At 41.9% G+C, this 14,779-nt stretch overlaps 1 protein-coding gene across 7 annotated transcripts in view; it reads right to left on the reverse strand.

Annotated features, from left to right (window-relative positions):
• Positions 1–14,779, reverse strand: part of ST3GAL3 (ST3 beta-galactoside alpha-2,3-sialyltransferase 3) — a 236,812-nt gene that overhangs the window by 77,651 nt on the left and 144,382 nt on the right. The gene's annotated exons all lie outside the window — the stretch shown is intronic.

The following is a 14,779-nucleotide window of genomic DNA, read 5'->3' on the forward strand; positions in this document are numbered from 1 at the left end:
CTGTACGGAACTGCAATCGTCGGTAGTATGTCTCCCTCACTGCACTGTAACTTCAAGGTCAGGGTCTGATTTAACCCTGTACCCACAGTTCTTTGCACAGAGGTGGGCACACAGAAGACCCTTATGATTTTCTGAAGGAACAAAATGGCCCTGACAATCTCACTGCACTTGGACTGGACATAAGACAATCTCAGGAGCCCATAAGTCAGAAAGCACTATTTTTCAGAAGGCTTGTGAGTTGTAGCCCTGGCTTTGCGGCTGTGTGACTGTAGTGAAGTCACCTCATATCTCTGGGCTTCAGTGTCCATATGTGTTCAGTGTGCAGCTGGAGTCACAGCCCTGCCACCAAAAACCCTGCCCAGTGCAGTCTGGAGAAGACCACAGAGGAAGAGCAAGACACATTCAGTGACTGCTGGGGCTGGAGGCCCTGCGTGCTGGAGCACCTGAAGGAGCCCTGGCTCATTGCCAGTTCCCAGTCCCAACTTCCCCAGTCTCCACCCTTGGGCCAGCTGCCAGCCCTCTGATGCCCAGCTGCTCTGCTGTGCTGGGGCCCTGTGGTGAGTCTTCCCTCAGGGCTGCCTTCTGCAGGGGCGGGGGTGGGGTGGGTCCAGGGTAGGGGAGGCTGGTGCCTATACAGGACAGCCAGAAACCATGATGCCACCGCCTATCATGCGTCATGTGTGATTCACTCAGTGCCCTGTTGAGCCTAGCCCAGGGCCTTACACAGAGTCACTGCTCACTGAATTTAGACAAACTCATCTGTATCTATGTGCAATTTCTTCTAAAAAATCTGCATTTTTTTAGCTTTCCCTACCAATGAAATTTAAAGCCTGAAATGCAGATGTAAATGCTGAGCGACAAGCCAGGAGTTGGGCCTTTATTTGGTAGGCAGAAGAAAGTCAAGGGTTTCACAAGAGAAATTTACATAACAATATTTTCTTACATAAACAACTGTATTTCAGAAACGAAACATAAACTTCAGTGCAATTACTAAACCTACCGGAAGCTTTTGGACTAGGCACAGTGATGAAAACATTATAGATTTCTTCAATTACTCCTCTCAATAGCCAGGTGAGTAGGTGCTATTAATTATTAATTTACATACAAGCTCAGAAAGATGAAGAGACTTAGTCAAGATCATACAGCTAGTAAGTAGTGGATACGACGTGAAACTATTTCTCTCTGACACAAGTGCAGGAGCTCTTAATTAATTAATATATTTATTTTTGGCTGTGTTGGGTCTTCGTTTCTGTGCGAGGGCTTTCTCTAGTCGCGGCGAGTGGGGGCCACTCTTCATCTCAGTGCACAGGCCTCTCACTGTCGCGGCCTCTCTTGTTGCGGAGCACAGGCTCCAGACGCGCAGGCTCAGTAGTTGTGGCTCACGGGCCTCGTTGCTCCGCGGCATGTGGGATCCTCCCAGACCAGGGCTCGAACCCGTGTCCCCTGCATTGACAGGCGGACTCTCAACCACTGCGCCACCAGGGAAGCCCAGGAGCTCTTAACATGGCACCGCCCTGGTGTGGCTCACAGTCAGTGCCATCACAGAGGGAAGCACAGCGTCCAGGGACAGCACGAGTGGTCAGTGCAGCTGGAGATGGGGTAGGGAAGCTCTCTGGAAGTGTGTAACAAGCAGTGAGGCATTATGAGTCCCTCATATTCTTGTCTCCAATCCCTCACCACCCGCTTGCTTGCCTGGTACTGTGGGTTCCTATGGTCTTTCTGAATTCCAGATAGTTTCACAAAGAAAAGGAAAGATGGATGGTGGTCGTCCCTTTAACATGGTGCATTGCAGAAATGCACGTGGAAATGCATGTACAACAGCAGACAAACCTTCAGCCACATCTTTCCTCTCTCTAGTGAACACGATCAACTTCTGGCAAAATGCTTCAAGAATCAGGGCTCTAGATGTGCAGCAATATGGATGGACCTGGGGGGTCTTATGCTAAGTGAAATAAGTCAGACAGAGAAAGACAAATACTGTATGATCTCACGTATATGTGGAACCTAAAAAATACAACAAACTAGTGACTATAGCAAAACAAGAAGTAGACTCATAGATATAGAGAACAAACTTGTGGTTGCCAGCAGGAAGGGTGGGGAGGGACAAAATATGGGTGGGAGAGTGGGAGGTACAAACCATGGGGTGTAAGATAGGCTCAAGGATGTACTATACAACATGGGGAATACAGCCAATATTCTGTAATAACTGTAAATGGAAAGTAGCCTTTAAAAAATGTATAAAAATGTTTTTAATTTAAAAAAAAAGAATCGGGCTGTGGGATAGTCCAGGGTCTATGGACTCAGGTAATCCATAATGGAGAAGAAAGAGCACAGGCAAGATGGAACACAGGAAGCCAGAGCCCACCAGGAAAGGCTCTTCCCAGGCCAGTGCAGGGTAATCAGATATTAAGGATGGAGCAGCTCTAAACCAAACCCCAAGCAACAGTAACTTCTAAAACATACAGCCCTGGGCATAGTGGGCCATGTCAAGTTATTACCAAATTAAAATGCCTTAGGAATGGCCTCCTGACTATCCCAGTGAGAGAAGAATAGGGGGAGTGTTGGGGATTCTGAGTCATACAGCAGGCTGGGACCTCTGGGGCAGTTAGCGGTCAAAACCACCAAGATTAACAGTCTCCAACTCCCTCGGGCCAGAATAGTTAGTTTCTCTAAGGCGCTCACACTTCAAATGCCAGGAGGTCCCCACAGATGTCTGATCAAATCATTCAGCCCTTGTTCTTCTCGTACTCTGCAGCTGGCCTCTCATTTGGGGAGATTTAGCATTTCGACCAGTAAGAGCACCATTGTCCTGCAAACGTGACTACCAAGCGCCTGGGGTGAAGAGTGTAAACCACTGCACTCTTAAGAGGAAATCCAGATGGAGAGGCTGGCACCTAAAAGAAGGAACCAGACTTCCACGCCTCTGCTTCACTCAGAAGCCCCAAGTTTAAGGAATCAGGTCAAACAACAGGTTGTAAATGGGAAGAATACAGGACGTGGAATTAGAAGCTTTCATAAAAGACACTGCAAGCTGCATGACCTTGGGCAAGTGAAGGACAATCTGCTTCTCAGCTTCCTCATCTGCAAATGGGAACCACTCAGCTCTCAGAGATCTTGGAGGGTGTGGTGAAAAAGAACATTTGGAGGGGCTGGCTGTCCTCTAGAGCACCACACAAATACTTCGTGACAGGTGAGGTGGCGGAGCTTTCCAATGCTCAAGTTTGGATTCTGTCCTGGGGAGAGTCACTGAATGATTTCCAGTGGGAGAGTGCCCTGATCACCGTGTGCATTTTAAGGATCAACATTTGGGAGCTGAGGAGTAGCATGGCAAAAGGCTGAAAGAAGCAGTCCCTGAGATAGAAAAATAATCAGGAGAGAGTGTGATGTCTCAGGTGCCAAAGGAATGAAGTGTCTCAAGAAGGATACAGGGACCAACTGCATCAAACACTGTGCTCGGCCTGGGAAGGTAGCCATAAGATTGACAGCTGTATTTGCCAACACGGAGGTTGCTCTTGACTTTGAGTAGAGCTGTTTCACTGGAGTGTGGGGGTGAAATGCTGCTTTCATCGGGTTTCAGAGAAAACAGAAGAATTGGAGCCAGGGAATAGAGACTACCATTTTTAGAAGTTTTGCTATAAAGGGAGACAGAGAAATGGGGCAATTGCTGGAGGGAATTGCAGGGAAAGATTTTTTTGAGGTTAGGAAATTTTTCAGCATGCATATAAGCTGGTTAGAATAAGAGGAAAACTCAAGCATGATGCAACAGAAATGGGACAGTTGGAGAAATGTCCCCGAGAAGGTGTGAGAGAGAAAGGATCTACCACAAAAGTAGAAGCGTTGGCCTTCGCTCTGTCTACCCTGCCCTGCCCCGGCTAGTGACTACCTATTCATCTTGCAACATTCGGGTGAAGCACCACTTCCTTTGTGAAACTTTTCCTGATTGCTTCCCCCGCCAAGCAGAACCAACCTCTCCTGCCTGTGGACCCCATTTTACCTAGAGCTGACAGTCGCCTGACCTTGCTCACTTGTCCCCACTCTCTCTCCCACCTCCTTCCCTTCCATCCTCTCACTCATTCATTCATTCATTCACTCAACAGATATTTAGAGGAAACAGAGTCACTCTGCTTGGGTTTGTACCCTGGCTCCATCCCTTACCAGCTGGGCATGTTATTTAACTGCTCTGTGCCTTAATTTCCACATCTTTAAAACTGGAATTATACTAATACCTCATAAAATTCTTGTGAGGATTATGTTGACAATACAATGTTTAGTACAAGCCTGGCACATAGTTCTCCCTCAGTACATGCTAACTGTAACAGTCTCATTGTTGTTATGTGCCAGACGCTGGCCTGGGATTAGGGATACAGTGATGACTAGGACCTAACTATGGCCTAGCATTTGTTACCCTGAAGAATAAACTGTCCATTTAGGGACTTCCCTGGTGGCGCAGTGGTTAAGAATCTGTCTGCCAATGCAAGGGACACGGGTTCGAGCCCTGGTCCGGGAAGATTCCCACACACCGCGGAGCAACTAAACCCATGCGCCACAACTACTGAGCCTGTACTCTAGAGCCCGTGAGCCACAACTACTGAGCCCATGTGCCACAACTACTGAAGTCTGCGTGCCTAGAGCCTCCGCTCCACAACAAAGAGAAGTCGCCGCAATGAGAAGCCCGTGCACCGCAACAAAGAGTAGCCCCTGCTCACCGCAACTAGAGGAAGCAACCAAGACTGAACGCAGCCAAAAAATAAATAAATAAATTTATTAAAAAAAAAAAAAGAATAACTGTCCATTTAAACATCTTTCTCTCCCAGACCACGAAATCTGAGTATGTTGCCTAGCACAGAGTACCATGCATGGCACTGACTATATAAGTACCCAACAAAATGGTTTTTGGACTGAACTCAATTGGTTACCTTGACTTGGAAGGTTAATTGACAGGAAGTGTGGGTATGAGGTGGTGATGGCTGGGGAAAATGAAGAAAGGACTTTGAGGATTAGAACTGTATAGATCAGTGTTGTTGGGCATCTCGTGACCAATGGGCTAATTTCTAGAACCTCTCAGAAAAGACTGAACTTAGCCCCCTACTGTGCCCCCTCCCTCATTCCAGGTGCTAGTTTACTGGAAGCAGTTCAAGGAACTGGTTGCAAGAACAGAGTAAGACCATGTGTGTAACACCTAGCACACTGCCTCACAAACCATAGTTAACAAATATTAGCTTCTTTTAAAGCAAATATAGCAACTTAATCAAGGTAGCCAGTACACTCGTGCTGGGAGGACTTGCATGATAAACACAGGTAAGAACTCTCAGCACAGAGTTCACCCCACCACTGCTTCTTCAGTTCTACCCTCTCTAACCTTCCTGATGAAGATGCACTTCTGCAATTACTAGAGGGACGCTTCTGGAATGACGACATGATTTGGGAAATGGCAGAAGCAGCTTAGGTTAGCTTTAGTAATCCTAGCTCGTCATTAAACATTTTCATTTTTTTTTTTTCCTGAAACAGCCTTTATGTAAGAAAGGTTATTTAATACTGCCATAGAGCCTTTCAAGCTCCAAGATGGAAAGTTTTCTCCCTAAGGACAATTTCTATCTCCTCTGACTGCCTCTCCCCCACGATTACAGGTCTGCTGGCTCTTCCTGAATTATCAACCGTCTCTTCATTCACCCACATTTGGGGTGTGCCAATCCATCCTGCCCTGGGCATCACTGACCCTTTGCTCTTTGTGAACTCCACTGCAGACTTGGGCTTCTATACGGTTTTGCCTCACTTACAGTGATCTGTGATAAACATGGAGGCACTGTCTCATGTCTCTTCTATCACTTTAAGAGAAGAGGGACTGCTTGATTTGCGTGATCTGGAATTTGGGGTGTTTCTCAGCTCTGGAGGCCCTGCCTTTCAGCTCTTGCTACTGGGCACTGCAGTATCTTCTCAACAAATCAGCCACTCTGCTCTTTGATCAGTGATTCTGGAGCTGACATTACTGCAGTTTATCTTTGTCTCCAGGGCCTTGTAATTTACTTCATTTTGTCTGGGAGGATGCTCTCTAGTAAGTTCTTGCAAACGCTTTAGCCTGAGCTGTATATGCAATTCTCACCGACACTTTCCACCAGGAATCTCTTGCAACTGCTCCAATTCAATTTTGTTTCTACATTTTATTAAAACACACACACACACACACACACACACACACACACACACACACACACACACAGAGTTGACATAATTATCTAATGTTACTTTACAATAATCCTTTAAGGAGTACAGCCCTTAGACCTAGGCATGTGGGGCTAAAAGAGTCCAAGATAAGCATGGTTGGAAGATGTGCTATTCTCCGTTTACACTATAAAATTTCAAATGATAAAATTTGGTAGGGATTGCACTGACTCTGTACGTCGTTTTAGATACTATAAACATTTTAACAATATTAATTCTTCCAATCCATGAGTACAAAATATCATTCCATTTATTTGTGTCTTCTTCATTACCTTCATCAGTGTCTTATAGTTTCATTGTAAAAAGCCTTTCGTCTCCTAAGCTAAATTTATTCCAAGGTATTTTATTCTTTTTTTTTTTTAACATCTTTATTGGGGTATAATTGCTTTACAATGGTGTGTTAGTCAAGGTATTTTATTCTTTTTGATGCAATTGTAAATGGGATTGTTTTCTTAATTTCTCTTTCTGATAGTTCATTATTAGTGTATAGAAACACAACTGATTTTAGTATATTGATTTTGTATCTTACAACTTTATTGAATTTTTAAAAATCATTCTAACAGGTTTTTTTTTTTTGGCGGAATCTTTAGGATTTTCTATATATACTATTGTCACCTCTAAATACAGACAGTTTTACTTTTTCCTTTCCAAATTGGATGCCTTTTGTTTCTTTTTCTTTCTTAACTGCTTTGGCTAGGACTTCTGGTACTACAATGAATAAAAGTGGTGAGAGTGGCCATCTTTGTCTTGTTCCTGATCTTAGAGGAAAGACTCAGCTTTTTTACCATTGAGTATGACGTTATGTGTGGGTTTATCATATATGGCCTTTATTATGTTGAGGTACATTTCCTTTATACCCACTTTGTTGAGAATTTTTATTATGAATGGATGTTGAATTTTGTCACATGCTTATTTTGTATCTACTGAGATGATCATATGATTTTTTTCTCTTCATTTTATTAATGTGGTTTATCACATTGATTGATCCATGGATGTTGCACCGTCCTTGCATCCCAGGAATAAATCCCACTTGATCACAGTGTATGTTGAATTTTAATGTATTGTTGAATTCTGTTTGCTAAAATTTTGTTGAGGATTTTTGCATCTGTGTTCATCAAAGATAGTGGCCTGTGATTTTCTTTTCTTGTAGTGCCTTTGTCTGGTTTTGGTATCAGGATAATGCTGGCCTCATAAAATGAGTTTGGAAGTGTTCCTTCCTCTTCTATGTTTTGGAAAAATTTGAGAAGGATTGGTATTTTTTCTTTAAATGTTTGGTAGAATTCACCAGCCATCTGGTCCTGGACTTTTTTTTTTGGGAGGTTTCTGACTACTGATTCAATCTCCTTACTAGTAATTGGTCTGTTTGGATTTTTATTTCTTCATGATTCAGTCTTGATAGTTTCAAATGGTAAATTTAACATGACCACAAACTAATTACATTTCACATTTCCCCTTCATACTCTGGGTAAGACTTGCATTTGTGGTCATTGTCAGCAAAGCACAGTCACAACCTTTCAGAGTCACTGGAAGCCAGTATTTGTGGGCAGCATGAAGGATAAGGGTAGTGTGGCTTCAAGAGTAATGATGTAGGAATATTACTCAGCCATAAAAAGAAACGAAACTGAGTTCTCTGTAGTGAGGTGGATGGAAGTAGACTGTCATGCAGAGTGAAGTAAGTCAGAAAGAGAAAAACAAATACCGTATGCTAACACATATATATGGAATCTTAAAAAAAAAATAAAGGTTCGGAACAATCTAGGGGCAGGACAGGAATAAAGACGCAGACATAGAGAATGGACTTGAGGACACGGGGAGGGGGAAGGGTAAGCTGGGACGAAGTGAGAGAGTGGCATGGACATATATACACTACCAAATGTAAAATAGATAGCTAGTGGGAAGCAGCTGCATAGCACAGGGAGATCAGCCCTGTGCTTTGTGACCACCTAGAGGGGTGGGATAGGGAGGCTGGGAGGAAGAAGCAAGAGGGAGGAGATATGGGGATGTATGTATATGTATAGCTGATTCACTTTATTATACAGCAGAAACTAACACACCATTGTAAAGCAATTATACTCCAATAAAGATGCTAAAAAAAGAGAAGAGTAATGATGTAACCAGTATGAAATAAAGGGTACTAGAGAACTGAAGAGACAAGAAGATCTATATTGTTTCTATAAAACAGGTTCCAGAAAGCCATGGCACTGTAAATAATAACAGTACTGCTACCTTTTTCTTATGGTGGGAGATGTGAAATTAGCCAGGAATGATGCACCTGACAATAAAGAAAACATGATGAGGTGGTTCCTGAACCTGAACAGAAAGAAGGGGTATCTGGATACTCTGAAGAAACTTCATGTGCACTGATTGGATAATATACACATACATAAGTATCTCTTCTTTCCCTATTGTTCTAAAGCCTCATTAATGAGTCATTACATCTCACATGGACCCATCAACTTATTTATACAGCAGAGACCTTACAAAAATATTAGCCAGGACTCTGCACACCCTTGGAGCAGCCCTACTCTGGGGTAAGTATCATTATCATTTTTGACAACAGAAACTGACTCTTAAACCCATCCTTTATTCTCACCAAAGCCTTTGCTTTCTTTGGTAGAAAGAAGAGTGGGCTTAAAGGTAAAAAGACCGGAGTTTAAGTAACTAGCTCTTCCACTTACTAGTTGTGTAACCTCAGGCATGAGATAATCGGTTCTCTTAACTCTTAAAATAGCTTTAATAAATACAGGACTGGTGGGAAGATCAAATGATTTCCTGCAACAATGTAGGACAGAACATTCTTTGAAAGGCTATACAAATGTCAGTAACTACTCCTACTGTTTTAATGTTTGACTTCCGCTTTTTCTACTTCTAGACCACCTGAATTATCATCATAATTTCACTAATTTTTTTTTTTTTTTTTTTTTTTTTTTTTTTTTTTTTTTGCGGTACGCGGGACTCTCACTGCCGCAGCCTCCCCCATTGCTGAGCACAGGCTCCGGACGTGCAGGCTCAGCGGCCATGGCTCACGGGCCCAGCCGCTCCGCGGCATGTGGGATCTTCCCAGACCAGGGCAGGAACCGGTGTCCCCTGCATCGGCAGGCGGACTCTCAACCACTGCGCCACCAGAGAAGCCCCTAATATTTTTTAATTAATTAATTAATTATTTTTTATTTTTGGCTGCACTGGGTCTTCGTTGCTGCACGCAGGCTTTCTCTAGTTGCAGCGAGCAGTGTCTACTCTTCGTTGTGGTGCGTGGGCTTCTTGTTGTAGTGGCTTCTCTTGTTGCGGAGCACAGGCTCTAGGTGCGTGGGCTTCAGTAGTTGTGGCTCACGGGCTCAGTAGTTGGGGCTCGCGCGCTCTAGAGCACAGGCTCAGTAGCTGTGGCGCGCAGGCTTAGTTGCTCCACAGCATGTGGGATCTTCCCGGACCAGGGCCCGAACCCGTGTCCCCTGCATTTGCAGGCGGATTCTTAACCTCTGCGCCACCAGGCAAGTCCCCATTTCACTAATTTAATGAAGAAAAAAACTGCTTTTTAAAAATTTTTCTTACTTGGATTATTCTCTCCAACTCACTTGGCTGTCTCCAAACTTCTGCCCTATCGGCAGGAAGATCAGGAGACTCCTGGGAACAGGGAAGGAGGGCCGCTGAAATGAAGCCAACATCTCATATACAGGGACTTGTCTTCAACTGCATGCCACTGCATAACTGAGCTCAGCGGAAAGGCTAAATAAATCTCATAAGATCTGTAGCGTAGTAGTTACTGATCTCTTTACTGTCTCCATAGTTTTTCCTTTTCCACAATGTCATACAGTTGAAACCATATAGTATGTAGACTTTTCAGACTGGCTTCTTTCATTTAGCAACAGGTATTTAAGGTTCCTCCATGCCTGTTCATGGCTTGATAGTGCATTTCTTTTTAGAGCCAAATAATACTCCACTGTCTGGATGTACTACAGCTTGTTTATCCATTCACCTAATGAAGGACATCTCGGTTGCTTCCAGTTGTTGGCGACTATGATTTTTTAAAGATAATTAAACAAAAAGGCCCTTATTACTGTATAAACCGGAGCAATGTGCAACATTTGTGCCATACTGTGCCACTGTGTGCAGTTTTGTATAGACATAAGTTTTCAGCTCAATTGGGTAAATACCTACAACAGTAATTGCTAAATCATGTGGTCAGACTATGTTTAGCTTTTTAATATGTTGCCAAAATGGCTGAACCATTCTGCATTCCTGCCAACAATGAATGAGACTTCCTGTTGCTCCACATCCTTGCCAACATTTGATGTGTCAGTATTTTGTATTTTAGCCATTCTAATAGGTGTGGTGATATTTTATTCTTGTTTTAATCTGCATTTCCCTAATGACACATGAGATATGGGCGTCTTTTCATATGCTTATTTGCCATCTGTATACATCTTGTCAGATGAGGTGTCTGTTAAAGTCTTTGGCCCGTTTTTAACTGGGTTGGTTGTTTTTCTTATTGCTGAGTTTTAAGAGTTCTTTGTATATTTTGAATGAAAGTCTTTTAAAAATCAAACGTGTTTTGCAAGTATTTTTTTCTGGTTTGTGGCTTGTTTTTTCATTATTTTATCAGTGTCTTTCACAGAACAAAAGATTTTAATTTCAGTAAGTCAAGTTATTGATTTTTTCTTTCATGAATTGTACTCTTGGTTTTGTATCCAAAAACTCATTGCCAAATCCAAGTTCACACAGATTTTCTCCTGTTATATTCTAGAAGTTTTGTGTTTTACATTTAGGTCTATTAGATTCCATTTTGAGTTAATTCTCATGAAAAGTGTAAGGTGAAAGATTTAGTTTCTACATATGGATGTCCAATTGTTTTAGCATCACTTGTTGAAAAGATGATCCTTTTTTTTCTGTTGAATTGCCTTTGCTCCTTTGTCAAGGATCAATTGACTATATTGGTGTATTTCTATTTCTGGACTCTATTCTGTTCCATTGGTCTGTTTGTCTATTCTTTTGCCAATACCATGCTGTCCTAATTACTGTAGCTTTATCTTAAGTCTAATGTCACGTAGCATCAGTCCTTCAACTTTGTTCTTCTTTATCAGTATTATGTGGACTATTCTCAGTTGTTTGCCTTTCCATATAAACTTTAGAATAAGTTTGTTGATATCCATAAAATAATTTGCTGGGATTTTAACTGAGATTACGTTGAATCTATAGATCAAGTTAGGAGGAACTGACATTTAAACAATATTGAATCTTTCTATCCATGAACATGGAATAGCTCTCAATTTATCTAGATTTCTCTGATCAGAGTCTTATAATTATATATATAAATTTATATATATCAATATATTTAGATTTATACCTAAGTATTTCTTTTTGTGTGTGATAATTTAAATGATATTATGTTTTTAATTTCATATTCCAATTGTTCATTGCTGGTATATAGGAAAGCAACTGACTTTTGTATATTAACCTTGTATCCTGGAATAGTGCTATAACTGCTGGTTAGTTCCAGGAGTTTTCTGCCAGTTCTCTGGGATTTTCTACATAGTCAATCATGTCATCTGTGAACAAAGACCGTTTTAATCCTTCCTTCCTAATATCTATGCCTTTTATTTCCTTTACTGGTCTTATTGAATTAGCTAGATCTTTCAGTATAATGCTGAATAGGAGTAGTAAAAAGGGACATTCTTGCCTTTTCCCAAACTTAGGGGGAAAGCATCTAGTTTCTCATCATCAAGCATGATGTTAGGTGTAGATTTTTTGTAGATGTTCTTTATCTTATTGAGCAAGTTTCTTTCCATTCCTATTTTGCTGAGAGTTTTTCCTAAAATCACGATTGGATGTTGGATTGTATCAAGCGCTTTTCTGCATCTTATAGATATGCTATGATTTTTCTTCTTTAGCCTGTTGATGTGATGCAATACAGTAATTGATTTTCTAATGTTGAACCAACCTTGCATATCTGGAATAAATCCCACTTCATTTAGGTGTGTGGTTCTTTTTGTACATCATTGGATTCAATATGCTAATATTTTGTTGAGAATTTTTGCATTATGTTCATGAGAGATATTGGTCTGTAATTGAGAATGGCTTTATCCGGTTTTGGTTTTAGGGTAATGCGGCTTCACAGAACAAGTTAGAAACATTCTCTGCTTCTATTTTCTGGAAGAGATTGTAGAGAATTGGTATCATCTTTTCCTTAAGTGTCTGATAGAAGTCACCAGTGAAACCATCTGAGCCTGGTTTTCTGGAAGGTTACTAATTATTGATTCAATTTCCTTGGTAGATATAGGCCTCTTCAGATGATCTATGTCTTCTTGTATGTTTTGGTAGTTTGTGTGTTCCAAGGAATCGGTCTATTGCACCTCAGTTACCAAATTTGTGGGCACAGAGTTGCTCATAATATTCCTTTATTAACGCTTTTAATATCCATGGGATCAGTAGTGATGATCCTTCTTCTATTTCTGATATTAGTAATCTGTGTCTTCTCTCTTTTTTTCTTGGCTAGCCTGGCTAGAGGTTTACTGCTTTTATTAATATTGCCAAAGAATCAGCTTTTGGTTTTATTGATTTTCTCTACTGATTTCTGCTCTTTGTTTCTTTTTTTTAAATTAATTTATTTATGGCTGCGTTGGGTCTTCGTTGCTGAGGGTGGGGTTTCTCTAGTTGCGGCGAGCAGGGTCTACTCTTCGTTGCAGTATGCGGGTTTCTCATTGCAGTGGCATCTCTTGTTGCAGAGTACCAGCACTAGAGTGCGCAGGCATCAGTAGTTGCAGCACGTGGGCTCAGTAGTTGTGGCTCATGGGCACTAGAGTGTGGGCTCAGTAGTTGTGGTGCATGGGCTTAGTTGCTCCGCGGCATGTGGGATCTTCCCAGACCAGGGCTTGAACTCGTGTCCCCTGCATTGGCAGGCGGATTCTTAACCACTGCACCACCAGGGAAGCCCCCCTACTCTTTGTTTCTATGAAGGTCTCCTAAGTCTTATTTCCCTTTCCACTTCTGCTCCTCTCCAACCCATCTACCTTCCCACAGGCAAAATCACCTTCCTACAAGTCAAAACTAATGCTTTTCAACTGCTTAAAATACTTTGATGCCACCTTTTGCCTTCAAGATGAAGCCCAAACTTCTTATTGTTATCTCTAAAGCCCTGCATGATTTGGTCTGCTCATTCCTCCAGACTTATCATGTCTCATCCTTAGACCTCTTGGAGCTTTGACAGCATAGAAAAGACAGATATTAAGTTTTTACACAAATATTTATTCCCAGTATAGATAATGAAGAACTATTTAAATAGGCCAATAGAATTTACAGGAAACTCTTCAATTGATTCAGATTTTAAAAGACCATGAAGAAAAAAACTAGAGAAAGGGCTGGTAACCAAAAATTAATATAAAATGGATTTTTGAAAATAGTATTTAGAGACCTAGAGATCATAATGAAAGTTTGCGTTTTTTGGGGGGGGGGGGGGCGGTTTTGGGTTTTATTTTTCTGGCTGCGCCACGCGCCATGTAAAATCTTAGTTCCCCAATGAGGAATCGAACCCACGCCCCCTGCAGTGGAAATGCGGACCATCAGGGAAGTCCCGAAAGTTTTCTTTTTTTTTAATTACAGAAAAGAAGGCACATCCAGATATATTTTTTCATTTTAAAGGTATATAAGGACAATACAGAAAAGGTAAACTCAAAAGGAAAAAAGTACTCACAATCCAACTGTCCTAACATAACTACTACTACATTCTGTGGTAGTCATTATGCTATATTCAAATATGGTTATAGTGATAGGCTTGAAGGCTATACCCTGGTTCTCAACCCTGGCATGTTAGAATCACCTGGTGGAACTTTTAAACATTAAGGTAACTGATTCCTGATCAACTAAATCAGAATCTCTGGGTGGTGAAGTCCTGTGCTGAGAAACACTGTATATAGACATGTCCTATGTACAGGCAGGGGCCTCACCTCAAAGGTGAGTTTATTTTTGGTATCAATCACCTGGGAAAGTGAAGAGTTCCTCAGACAGGATATGGAATCTTTTAGAGCAGTATTAGACTCATATGGGGAGCTTTAAAAATCCCAAAGCCCAGGCTACACCTCAACCCAATGACTTCAGAATCTCTAGGGGGTGGGAGGCAGGTGTCAGTAATTTCTTAAGCTCCCCAGGTGATTCCAGTATTCAGTCAAGGTTAAGAACCACAGTGCTGAGAGCTCCAGGTGAGCTACAAAGTAGGAATTTGGCTTTTGGCATATGGTAGGTGCTTAATAAACACTTTCCCCACAGGGGAAAGTTCCCCATGCAGCCATAGGGAACTTGACAGGCTGTTCTGGAAATAGTAAGCTATGCCTCAGGGTGTATTGCAGACTGCCCTAGGTTTATAGGTCTTTCACAATTGGCTTGGTTTTCACAAGCCTTTGGGGGTTAAAAGTTGTTAGTTTTGGCTCCTATATCCTTGTCTTCACAAGGAATTCCTTATGAAATGAGACTGAGCATTAACGCCTCCATGCTCTTGCCCACATGGCAACCATAAAACATCATACAGACAGGAGCTTTCCCAGCACACGGAGCACCCACCGACACCCAGCTG

The sequence above is a fragment of the Tursiops truncatus genome, chromosome 1 (genome assembly GCF_011762595.2).
Source record: "Tursiops truncatus isolate mTurTru1 chromosome 1, mTurTru1.mat.Y, whole genome shotgun sequence".
Taxonomy (NCBI): Eukaryota; Metazoa; Chordata; class Mammalia; order Artiodactyla; family Delphinidae; genus Tursiops; species Tursiops truncatus.